The 12269-nt window shown below is 43.6% G+C and overlaps 1 long non-coding RNA gene across 1 annotated transcript in view; it reads right to left on the bottom strand.

Moving 5' to 3' along the window:
• Positions 1-91: 91 nt before the first annotated feature.
• The window catches only part of LOC121026926 (uncharacterized), a 27717-nt gene continuing 15539 nt past the window's right edge, over positions 92-12269 (bottom strand). Inside the window, exons 2-3 of the long non-coding RNA XR_005788498.1 lie at positions 8474-9744; positions 92-1539 (exon numbers count right to left, since the gene is read on the bottom strand). This is a non-coding gene — a long non-coding RNA (uncharacterized LOC121026926). The remainder of the gene's footprint in view (positions 1540-8473; positions 9745-12269) is intronic.

Genomic DNA, 12269 nt, shown 5'->3' with positions numbered 1-12269 from the left:
TCTCTCTCTCTCTCTCTCTTTGCTCCTCCCCCACTTGTGCACTGTCTCTCAAAAATAAATAAATGTTAAAAAAAGAAAAGAAGGTAGAAAAAGAAAGCAAATAGACTCCCGCAGTCTTCAGAAAGGAAAGCAGAGCTGCTCACATTTTTATTTCATCCCAGTGTCCAACTACTGACCTGTAGAACTCTTAGACACCACATCTGTATTGCGTTAAGCCTCTCAGTCCGTGGTTATTTGTTACAGCAGCCGTAGAAAACAAATACAGATTTTGGTGGTGCTGGACCAAGCATCTCAACACGTGGAAGAGGCAGTGGAACTGGACAGTAGGGAGAGGACGGTAGGGAGGAGGGACAGTAGGGAGCATCATAGAAAAAGCTTAGATGACCTTGAACAGACTCGGTGGCAACAAGGGAGCTAACGACGACTCTGCCGCTGAGGACTCAGAAGTGAGGGGCGCGGAGGAGAAAACATAAACCAACTTTGAGCAGGCCCACGTCATCGTGCACAGACTTGGTAGAAATATGGCTGTTACAGGTGCTGCCCATAAGAGCTAAGAAGGAAATGAGGAACGCCTTACTGGAAACTCGTTCCTCGGTGGCAAGAGGCCTCGAATCACACGCCCTGCAGTCGTGTGGAAAGCAGAACTTACAAACGATGAACTTGGATGTTTCGCCGAGATTTCCAAGCAAAGCGTTGAAAGGTGTGGCCTCGCGGCTTCTTGCCACTTGCCGTAACCAACCGGGAGGGGACACAGACACACGGAGGAAAGAACTATCAAACAAAAACAAACCGGGGCTTGATGACCTGGGGGAATTCTCAGCTTATCTAGATTGCAAATGATATTAAAATGGAGAGATTCACTGTCAGGGAAAGTGCACTTGAGAAAAAGCCGATGGTGCGCCTGGACAACCTTTTGTTAACATCCCTGAAAGATCCAAAGGTCCAAGTATTTGGTCACGTGAAGGGATTTTTGAAGAGAGTGTGTGACTCATAGATCACATCAGCTGTCTCAACGAAGCCAAAACCAGAAATGGAATTATCCAGGGAACATCTGTGAAGGAGCCTCTGGTGTAATGGAGTGAATCTCTGAGACATACATGAGAGGCCCACAAGGTTCTTGAGTCTTATATGTCAGGAGAAACAGTGGAACCTGGACTGGAAGGGACAGAGAGGGTCAGAAATGAAAGTAGGCTACAAGCAGGAAGCAGGCTGATACAATGGCCCAGCTGGGAACAGGTGCTGTCTCTCATGAAAAAGAACAAACAACTCAGAGGGCTAAGCCTTGAGCTACGGAGGATTATCCTTAGGCCTTGAAGCCTAATAAAGCTTGTCCAACTTAATTTTGAAATTACCTGGGACCTGTGACTCCTTTATTTCTTCCATCTTCTCTCTGTTTGCACAGGAATGCCTTTAACTGTTAGCATATGCCAGTCCTGGCATTCTATTCTGGGAGCAGAGAACTTGTTTTCTAGATTTCCGGGACCACAGATGGGGAGGAGCTCCACCCCAGGAGAGATGACACGGAGTCTCATCTGATACCTAATAGAGACGATATTGATGATGAGATTTAGATTTTGGACTTTGAATTGATACTTCAATGGGCTGAGACTTTGGGGCACTTTGGGGAATCGTTTGGAACGAGGTAAATGTATTTTGCATGTAGGACAGACATGAATATTTTGGGATCAGAGAGAGGACTATGGTGGGCAGAATAAGAGCCCTCCAAAGATATCCATGTCTTAATCCCCAGAATCCGTGAATCTGTTATACTATATGGCAAGAGGGTCTTTGCAGATATAATAAAGGATCTTGCAATAGAGATTATCCGAGATTATCTGAGTGGGTTCGATGCAACCACAAGGGTCCTTAAAAATGGAAGAGGAAAACGGAAGAAAGAAGAAAGAACCCTTCCATCTGACTATGGAAGAACAGTCCAGACGTCCGAGAGGTGTGATGTTTCTGCCTTTGAAGACGGAGGGAGGGTGTCCAAAATCAAGGAATGTGGGAAGCCTCTAGAAGGTAGAAAATGTTAGGAAATGGACTTTCCCCTACAGCCTCCAGAAGGGAACACTAGGAGCCAAGATGGGTAAAACTGAGGCAAAGAGTCCAATTCAGAGGCGGTTGTAATAATCCAAGCAAAAGAGGATGGTGTCCAGGGTGAGGCAGTTGCACTAGGAATAGAGAGAGGTGGAAGGACTAGATAAACATATATGAGGTATAGCAGCTGGAACGTGGTGATAAAACTGGGGGAGGGGTGAGGGGAGAGTCAAGGCTGACACTCATATCTTTGGCTTAAGCAATAGGGCAGAGGGTGAAACTCTTGGCTGACTGCATAAGCCACACAGGAAGAGAGCAGGTTTGGGGGGGTCTGCAGATACTTTCATTTTGGACTTATCAACTGCCTGTGGAACATCCAAGAGGCAGTTGGATAAGCAGGTCTGAGGCTCTGTGGAAAACATTCAGGTGATAGTTAAAGTCAGAGGAGGGGGTAAGATGGTCCAGGAAGAACACGGGGAGTGAGAAGAGAAGGACAGGACAGAACCCTGTGGAGTGGTAAGTAAAGGCGTGCAGAGAAAAGAAACCCACAAGAAGCCTCAGAAGGAACTGCTAGAGAGGTAGGAGGGAAACCAGGAGAAAACAGCTCAATGAAAGCCAGCACCATAGTTGCAATGTTATCAGTGTTGCACCAGCGCTGGGAAAGAATCAGCTGGAAGAAATAGGGGGTCAGATGAAAGCAGGAGCAGGACTGGGCAGCTCAGAGGAGAAGGAAGTGCAGTGGTTGGCATTTTCTGCCCAGGCATTTGAGGGCAGCCAGAGTCCAGGTAAGCAAACCTGCTTGGGACTGGAGCTCAGCCTGGAATAGGCAGCTGGTTCTCTTCCAGGAAGGGGTTCTAGCAGAGAAGGGGATCATGTCGCCTCTTCTGTGTTCCGAGAAACTAGCCCTGTGCCCTGCCTTTGCTGACAAAGTTCCTTCTGCCTAAAATAAATATCCAAAGCTTGCTTAGCACTGTGATAAGCACTTCCTGGACACCAAGAGGCACTGGTGTTTTCCCCATGTTACAAATGAAGGAACCAAAGCTCTAAGAGGTGAAGTGACTTGCCCGTCATCACACAACTAATATGCAGTAGAGTCTGGACCCAAGTCTAGCTGAATACAGGCTCTAAGCTCAAACTCCCCCCAAAGCCATGATCTCTCTCTCATTGGGTTCCCACCATCTTTTATCTTCTTCTCTCCGCATTTCATCTCCAGAAGGATTTTCCTCCCCGAGAAAAGGGCTTTTAATCAACTTGTCAAGTTGTAGGCATTCTGCGCTGCGGCAGGGAACCACTAGGTGGCGCCAAAGCCCCAGACAGCCTCATTTCCTGCTGACCAGGAGTGGGACTCCCTGAAGAACAGAACAGATGGGTGAGGGCGGGGGGGAGGGGGGAGGGGGGGACAAGGGAGGCTGGACTTTTCTTCCTACCTTCCACGCCCACCCCTCCTCCCCATCAGAGCTGAGGAGAAAAGAGCAGGAGATTGGAAGGTTAGAGATTAGAGGTTTGAGGATTGTAAGCTGCAGTGCCCCAGACCTCCAGTCAAACAAAAGATTCTAAGTCTCTAAGAAGGGCAAAGACCAGCAAAATAAAAGCTCGTGGCAAGCTGGTGGCTGAGAGGCTGGATTTCAGCCCCAATCTCCTCGCTATCATCCTTGTTTGTGCAGAATCCCAGCTGCACAACCATATGCTGTGATCTTTGTGGAAAAGGGAGGAAATGCACGTTATTGGTACTTACCATGAGCCGGAAACGGTGGGAATACAGCTGCGTGCCCTTGGGAAAACCACTTACTCCTCTAAGCCTCAGTCTTTACCGAGGCTTACATAAAATGGGGATAATCACAGGACCTACTTCACTGAGAGGTTGCGAGGACTTAACCACAAAATGCACAGAACAGACCAGTTCAGTGTCTGTCATATAGCCAGTGCTCAAGAAGTATGATTAGAAGTAAATGATAATTATAATAATATAAATATGTAAATGATAAATTTTAATATTAATATTTCGTAGTCCCTAGGGGCACCTGGCTGGCTCAGTTAGTGGAGCGTGTGACTCTTAATCTCTGTTCAGGCCATGAACTCACGCTCAGGTCATGATCTCACAGTTCCATGGGATTGAGCCCCGCGGGCTGTGCACTAATAGCATGGAGGCCGCTTGGGATTCTCTCTCTCTCATTCTCTCTCTCTGCCCCTCCCCTACACGCTCCCTCTCTCTCTCTCAAAATGAGCAAATAAATATTTTTCTAAATAAAATAAAATCTTTATTTTTAAATTTTTTTTTCAACGTTTATTTATTTTTGGGACAGAGAGAGACAGAGCATGAACGGGCGAGGGGCAGAGAGAGAGGGAGACACAGAATCGGAAACAGGCTCCAGGCTCTGAGCCATCAGCCCAGAGCCCGACGCGGGGCTCGAACTCCCGGACCGCGAGATCGTGACCTGGCTGAAGTCGGACGCTTAACCGACTGCGCCACCCAGGCGCCCCTAAAATAAAATCTTTACAATAATTAGTAATTCCTAGCTACCCTTTCTCTGATGATGTCAATTATTTAATTCTTTCCTCACACTACAGGCCTGATACATAGCCGGTCCTGGGGAAATATTAGTGGGATAAAACATTATAAAAATGAATTTCAGCCATGTTCTGTGGGTTGATCCAGCTTATAGAGTCTGGAAAGACCTTCTGGAGGTGGAGTCTTTAAGGACCAAATAAGGATAACCACACCCTCTTGGGTTACAGTGCCTGGGGACAGAGAAAATGCTCACTAAATACTTCAGAAAGAAGAGAGGGAATGAGGAAGGAAGGAAGGAAGGAAGGAAGGAAGGAAGGAAGGAAGGAAGGAAGGAAGGAAAGAAAAGTTGAAGGAGGTGTTTTAGTTGAGCTAAGGATCTCTGAGAAGGGACCGCAAACAGGATCCCCAGCAAAACGCTTAGTAGAGAGTTGATAGCAATATGTGCTGGGTCCCCACAGTCCCCCAAATTTCCCCTAATACAGCCCTCAGCACACGTCTTTCCTATTTGAGCCCCTATCCCCCCAGTGTGAGCTCTGTGAAGACAGGAACTCTGTCTGTAGTATTCAGAGGTACACAGCAGATGTTCACTAAACAGTCGTTCCATTGCTACATTGGGTTGAGTTCCAGTTCTGGGAATGGTGCAGCAAATTGCCAAAATAAGTCACAAAATTGAATTATGGCACGGTAAAGTAACCAAAAGCAGGCACAAACTGGAGGAGGATTCAGCATTTCAATGAAGAGAACCACACGAGACATGGTCCACATTTATATGGATTTTCTGCCAAGGGGACCCCTTAGTCTCCATAGCAAAGATAAGCTAAAATTCAAGTAAAAATCCAGAATCCTCTGGGTTTGGTGAATCAGAAGACGGAGCTCAGGGCTGCCTCTGGCTAAAAATTTGAGGGAAAACCACAAAAACAAAAGAGCCGCAAGGAGGGATGGCCAAAAATCTGTATGTCAACTCCCTTCAAATTCGTGGCTGACCTCCTAACTGCACGTGCACAAACAAGACTCCAAATAACCCATGTGAAAATTAGTGGCTGTAAGGATGAAATTGAGCAAAGATTTCAGCTGCTGCCCACTGCAAGAAGACAGTGTGGAGCTTAAATTATGCCAAGTTAGAAGTGCTTGGTTAACACCCGGGACATTCTATTAAAGTCCCAGAAGGGTCTCACCTTAGGAGAAATTCTTATATCATGTAACTAAGAGGTATACCCTAGGATTAGGAGCAAAGCCAGAAGTAGAATTACCCTAACAATGAATAAAACTAAGCATACACAAGTTCAAGATCATCCACCAGAAGATCCAAATGGCTGAAAAAACAGTTGACACTCTCCAAAGGAATATAACACAATTCAGAGTCTTTATAACACATCATTCATGCCCCGTATACAATAAAAACTAATAGACATGCAAAAAACAACAACAACAATAACAAACAACAAACAAAAAAAACCAGGAAAATGTGATCCATATTCAAATAGAAAAGTAAGTCAATAGAAACAGAGCCATAGACAACCCAGATATTGGAATTCGCAGCCAGGGACTTAAAAATAACTGTGAAAAATATGTTTCAGAATCTCTCAGATAGCTCCCACCATAGAATGTAGAAGGAGAGTAAAATCCAAAGCAAGAAGACTGAAGTAATTAACAAAGATAACAAGAGAAATAAAATTGAAACAGAAAACAATAGAGAAAATCAATAAAATAAACAACTCGTTCTTCGAAAAGACCAATAATATTGACAAACGAGGTTTGTGAGTTCAAGGCCTGCGACGGACTCTGTGCTGACAGCTCGGAGCCTGGAGCCTGCTTCGGATTCTGTGTCTCCCTCTCTCTCTCTTCCCCTTGCCTGTTCACACTCTGTCTGTCTCTCTCTAAAATAAATAAACATTAAAAAAAAATTTTTTTTAAGATTTTATTTCTAAGTAATCTCTACACCAAATGTGGGGCTCCCGCTTATAACCTTGAGATGAAGAGTTGCATGTTCTCACCAACTGAGCCAGCCAGGCACCCCTCCAGGCTCAGATGGTTTCATTGGAGAATTCTATCAAATCTTTAAATAGGAGTTAACACCAATTTTATATGATCTGTTCCAGAAAATAGAAGAGGAGAGAATACGTTTCAATTCATTTTATGAGGCTAGAATTATTCTGATATCAAAACTAAAGACGACACAAAAATTAAAAAACTATAGACCAATTCCCTCATGACTACAGATGCAAAATCTTTAACAAAATGTTCGCAAATAAAATACACCAATATATTTACAAATTCTATGTCATGACCAAGTGGGATTTATTCCAAGGATGCAAGGGTGGTTCAATATTCAAAAATCAGTCAATGTAGGGGTGCTTGGGGGGCTCAGTTGGTTAGCCATCCAACTTCAGCTCAGGCCATGATCTTATGGTTTGTGGGTTTGAGCCCCCACGTTGGGCTCTCTGCTGTCAGAGCAGAGCCTGCTTCGGATCCTTTGTCCTGCTTTCTCTCTGCCCCTCCCCTGCTCTCTCTCTCTCTCTCTCTCTCTCTCTCTCTCTCTCTGCAACAGAGGCCAAATTTCTTCCTCTTCAGGGAGCCCTCAGTTCTGCCTTTCAAATGATTGAAGCAGGCCCATCCAGATTACCTAGGATAATCTCCTTTACTTAAAACCAACTAATAATGGACTTGAATCATATCTACAAATTATTCTCACAGGGGCACCTGGCTGGCTCAGTCGGTAGAGCATGAGACTCTTGATCTTAGGGCTGGACGTTCGAGCCCCACATTAGATGTAGAGATTACATAGAAATAAAATCTAAAAAAAAATTTTTTTTTTCACAGCAACAGCTAGATTAGTGTTTCAATAACAGAGGACTATAGCCTGGCCAAGTTGACACAAAACTGTCTATCACACCTCTTAAGACCAGAAACAAGGCAAATATGTCTACCTCCACGACTCTCTCTTTTTTTTTTTTAATTTTTATTTATTTATGAGAGACAGAGCACAAGCAGGGGAGGGACAGAGAGAAAGGGAGACACAGAATCCAAAGCAGGCTCCAGGCTCTGAGCTGTTAGCACAGAGTGCTGTGCGGGGCTCGAACTCACAAACTGTGAGATCATGACCTGAGCCGAAGTTGGGTGCCTAACCGACTGAGCCACCCAGGCACCCCAATCACCTCCACCACTCTTGTTCAACATAGTATTGCAAGTTCTGACCAGTGCAATAAGGTAAGAAATGAGAATGAAAGACATATGGATAGGAAAGAAAATATAAAACTGTCTCTATTTGCAGATGGCTGTTCACATGGAAAAATGTTTAAATCTACCCCCAAACAAAACCTGCTAGAATTGAGTTCAACAAGGTATTGGGATATAAATATACAAAGATCAATTGTATTTACATATGATAGCAGTGAACACGTGGAGGAGAAATTTAAAATACAATAAGAGGGTGCCTGGGTGGCTCAGTTGGTTAGGCATCAGACTTCATCTCAGGTCATGGTCCCGCAGTTTGTGGGTTCAAGCCCTGCATCAGGCTCCCCACTGATGGTGGGGAGCCTCCTTGGGATTCTCTCTCTCTCTCTGCTCCACCCCCACTTGCATGTGTGCTCTCTCTCTCTCTCTCTCTCTCACTCAAAATAAATAATAAACTTTAAAAATAAAATACCATTCACAATCACTTAGAAATTATATATTTATAACATATAACTAACAAAACTACTACCAAAACCCATCCAGTACATGTTTGCTGAAAATTACAATGTGCTTGAATTATACTGCAAACTTCCTGGTTTTGTTATTGTTCTATAGCTATGTAAGACACTATGATTGAGATAAATTGGATACAGGGAACATGGGACTTTTCTATACTATTTTTGAAGCTCCTTGTGAATTTATGATTATTTCAAAATTAAAAAAAGATTTTAAAATCTTTTTTAAAAAACTCACAGCTGTAATTGAGGCTTAGCTGGGCAATTCTTCTGTTCCATGTGGAGTTTCCTCAGGCCCTCAGTGGCATTTAGCAGGTGATCAGGCAGGTCTGGAAGGTTCAAAATGCCTGGTGCTTTGGTGTGGACAGCTGGAAGGCTGGGCTCGGCTGGGCATCTCTCTCCGTGTAGTCTCCCCAGCAGGATGGTCAGACTTCCTGCACGGTGGCTCAGGGATCCCAGGGTTGATTGGTTTTAGTATTTCAGAGCTGAGGCACTCTGAATGAAGCCAACGCCCCAGGTATGGCCTTGAGAATATGGCTGAAGTGGAGTTGAGGAGATGATCACTAGAAATGAGGTGGTTAAGGCAATGGGATCTGGGATGTTGAAAGGGTCATCCAAGAAGATGGTGAGGCGCCCCAGATGGCAGGACCCTGAGAGGAGGGGAAGATATGACCCAGGTGCCCAAATCATTAGTGAGTGAGGGAAAGGACCCAGAGAAAAGAGGAGGGGGTGATAGAACCAGTTGGCACCTGAGGGAGTAGCGTCTTCTACAAGCACATTTCTGGAGAAGCACTCAAAGAAATAATGTGGATGCTGATCCCACATTCTGACCCTGAGGGATGTGACGCCTCCATCTGTGACAGCTGCAGGACAGCAGGTTGTCAGGGAGCATCATGTGGAGGTCCAGGCTTGGAGGTGGACAATGTGCCCTGAGAAATTGAGAACAGTCAGATAATTTGCTAATCATTGAACCAGTGTTCCAGAAGACGCAGTGGTTGGGATGGGAGATTGGCTGAGAACTTGATGTGGGGTTGGGGGAGGGGAAACGGAGAACCAAGGAGGTAAGTATTTCGGAAAATGACTGAGGAAACAAAGTGGGTTTGGTCAGGTGTAAGAGAATTTAGTCATTTACTCCAAATTGAGTCCTGAGAACCTGCCCCTGAGGGAGAAGGGCATGGTTAGGGAAGGTCCTGAGGAAAACTTCACTCCATGGATCCAACTTGGGGGTGATTCAGTGATCAGTCACTTTCTCCAAAAATCTGTGGACACCTGCAGCTTGATAACAGAGGATGAATCAGACTCAGTCTCTGATCAAATATATAATATCTCTATGATTAAAACAAAATTTTATTGAAAAAAGGAAAAGAAATCTTGAGTTCCTTCAGATGAAAAGGCACTCTTTGGGAGAGATGAGGTTGATGTGGGGGCTGGGGTGTCATTGCTCCCTCTGGTCCAGGACCTGGGATTCTTGGGCTCCTATTTTCAGGTTTGTTCGTGCAGAGTAAATTACTATGGTAGGTGGGAAGACAAAAACAGAGTTTCTTTTTTTTTCCCCTCATCTTTGAGATGATCTTAAACTTTTCTTCTTTAATCTAATAATGTGGTAAATTAAATTAGTAGAGTTTCTATTTAAAAAAATTTTTTGAGAGCAAGAAAGAGCATGAGGGGGGAGGGGCAGAAACAGAGGGAGACACAGAATCAGAAACAGGTTCGTGGCTCCAAGTTGCCAGCACACAGCCCAATGCCAGGCTCGAACCCACAGACCAGGAGGTCACGACCTGAGCCGAAGTCGGATACCCAAATGACTGAGCCACCCAGGTGCCCTGAGATTTTCTTTTCTTTTCTTTTTTTTAAATTACACTTATTTATTTTTGAGAGACAGAGTGAGACAGAGCACGACCGGGAGGGGCAGAGAGAGAGGGAGACACAGAATCTGAAGCAGGCTCCAGGTTCTGAGCTGTCAGCACAGAGCCCGACACGAGGCTCGAACCCACGAACTGTGAGATCATGACCTGAGCCGAAGTTGGACACTTAACTGACTGAGCCACCCAGGCGCCCCATAAATTTTCTATTTTTTAAAAAAAAGTTTATATATTTTGAGAGAGAGAGTGTGTGTGAGTGAGCAAGGGGGGGAGGGGCAGAGAGAGAGGAAGAGAGAGACCCCCGAGTGGGCTCCATGCTGACTTCGTGGACAGCATCTACTACATTAGTCACCCTGTTTCCACTTTTTTTTTTAATTTTATTTTTTTTATATATATTTATTTTTAGAGAGAAACAGAGCACAAGCAGGGGAGAGGCAGAGAGAGAGAGGGAGACACAGAATCCAAAGCAGGCTCCAGGCTCCGAGCTGTCAGCACACATCCCAATGCAGGACTCAAACTCACAAACTGTGAGATCATGACCCGAGCTGAAATCAAGAGTTGGATGCTTAGCTGACTGAGCCACCCAGGCACCTCCAGATTTTCTAACTTTAAATAATCCTTATTTTCCTGCTATGAAACCAACTTGGTCATGATGTATCATTCAATAGTTCACTATATTCAATCTGCTAATACTTTAAACAGGATTTTTCCATCTGTGTTCATAAGACAGATCGGCTGCTAATATTCCTTTCTCATACTGCCCATCACTGGTTTGAAACTCAAAGTTATTATTAACCCCACAAAATGAGTTTCAGTGTTCTTTGTTTTTCTATCCTCTAAAAGCTTGTAGGAGATTCAAATGAGATATTCCATTAAATGTTTGATAGAGCTTGCCTTATTGATCTGTAAGACCTCTTTGTGTGTTTTCCATATTAGTTCTTTGTCTGTTAATATATATTATAAATATTTTTCTGTCTTTCAACTTTCTCCATACGTTTTTATTGTAAAGACATGTTAAAGTGTTATGAAGTCAAACTTGGGCATCTTTCCATGGTTTTGTGTATTGCTCAGAAAAGTTTTCCCCACCACAAAATTATTTTTATGTAAAAAAAAATTTTTTATCACAAAATTATTTTTAAAAGAAACACTTTCCAGGGGCACCTGGGTGGCTCAGTCTGTTAAGCATCTGGCTCTTGGTTTCAGCTCAGGTCATGATCTCGTAGTTTGTGGGTTCAAGCCCCGCATCAGGCTCCGTGCTGACAGTGAGGAGCCTGCTTGGGATTCTCTCTCTCTCTCTCTCTCTCTCTCTCTCTCCTTCCCTCTCTCTCTGCCCCTTCCTTGCTTTCTTGCTCTCTCTCTCTCTCAAAATAAATAAACTAAAAAATTTTTTTGTAGGGACACCTGGGTGGCTCAGTCCGTTAAGCGCCTGACTCTTGATTTTGGCTCAGGACATGGTCTCATGGTCGTGAGTTCGAGCCCTGAATCAGGCTTTGTGCTCACAGCATGGACCCTGCTTCTGATCCTCTGTCTCTCTCTTTCTGCCCCTACCCCACTCACGCTCTCTCTTTCCCTCTCTCTCAAAAATAAATAAATGTTAAAAAAGGTTTTTTTTTAATTTTTTTAAAGAAACATTTTCCACTTTCCTTTAGGTTTTAATAGTTTGTTGTTATTATTATATTTAGGTCCTTAATTAATTAGTCCAGGAAAATATTTTTGTATACTAATATAGAAATCTAACTTGAATTTTTCTCTAAATATGTATCCAGTTGCCTCAATATGTATTGACTAGGCTACTCTTTCCACAATGACTTTAAATTTAATCTTTATCATAAACTAAATATAAAGACCTTTCCCATAAATTAAACAGATGTGATAAATGTGTGTGTGTGTGTGTGTCTTTTGTCTTTCTCTTTTCATAAAAATCTATTCTTGGGCTAATAGAACAGTATTTGAACAACTCCCTTACAGTATGTTTTGATCTGTGGTGGGGAAAGACCTTTCTCATTTGCTTTTTCAAATTTTCTTGGCTATTTTCATGTAATTTCTCTAGTAGAATATCTTTAGAATCAGTTTGTCAACTTTCATGAAACCTACATTCCGATTTTTCCTGAGATTGCATGGAATTCATAAATCAATTTTTAAGATTTATTTTATTTTATTTTTAGAAGTTAG

The sequence above is a fragment of the Herpailurus yagouaroundi genome, unplaced genomic scaffold, assembly GCF_014898765.1.
Source record: "Herpailurus yagouaroundi ecotype Mexico unplaced genomic scaffold, PumYag 77, whole genome shotgun sequence".
In the NCBI taxonomy this organism is placed as follows: domain Eukaryota; kingdom Metazoa; phylum Chordata; class Mammalia; order Carnivora; family Felidae; genus Herpailurus; species Herpailurus yagouaroundi.
This window is presented reverse-complemented; position numbering and strand designations above follow the sequence as displayed.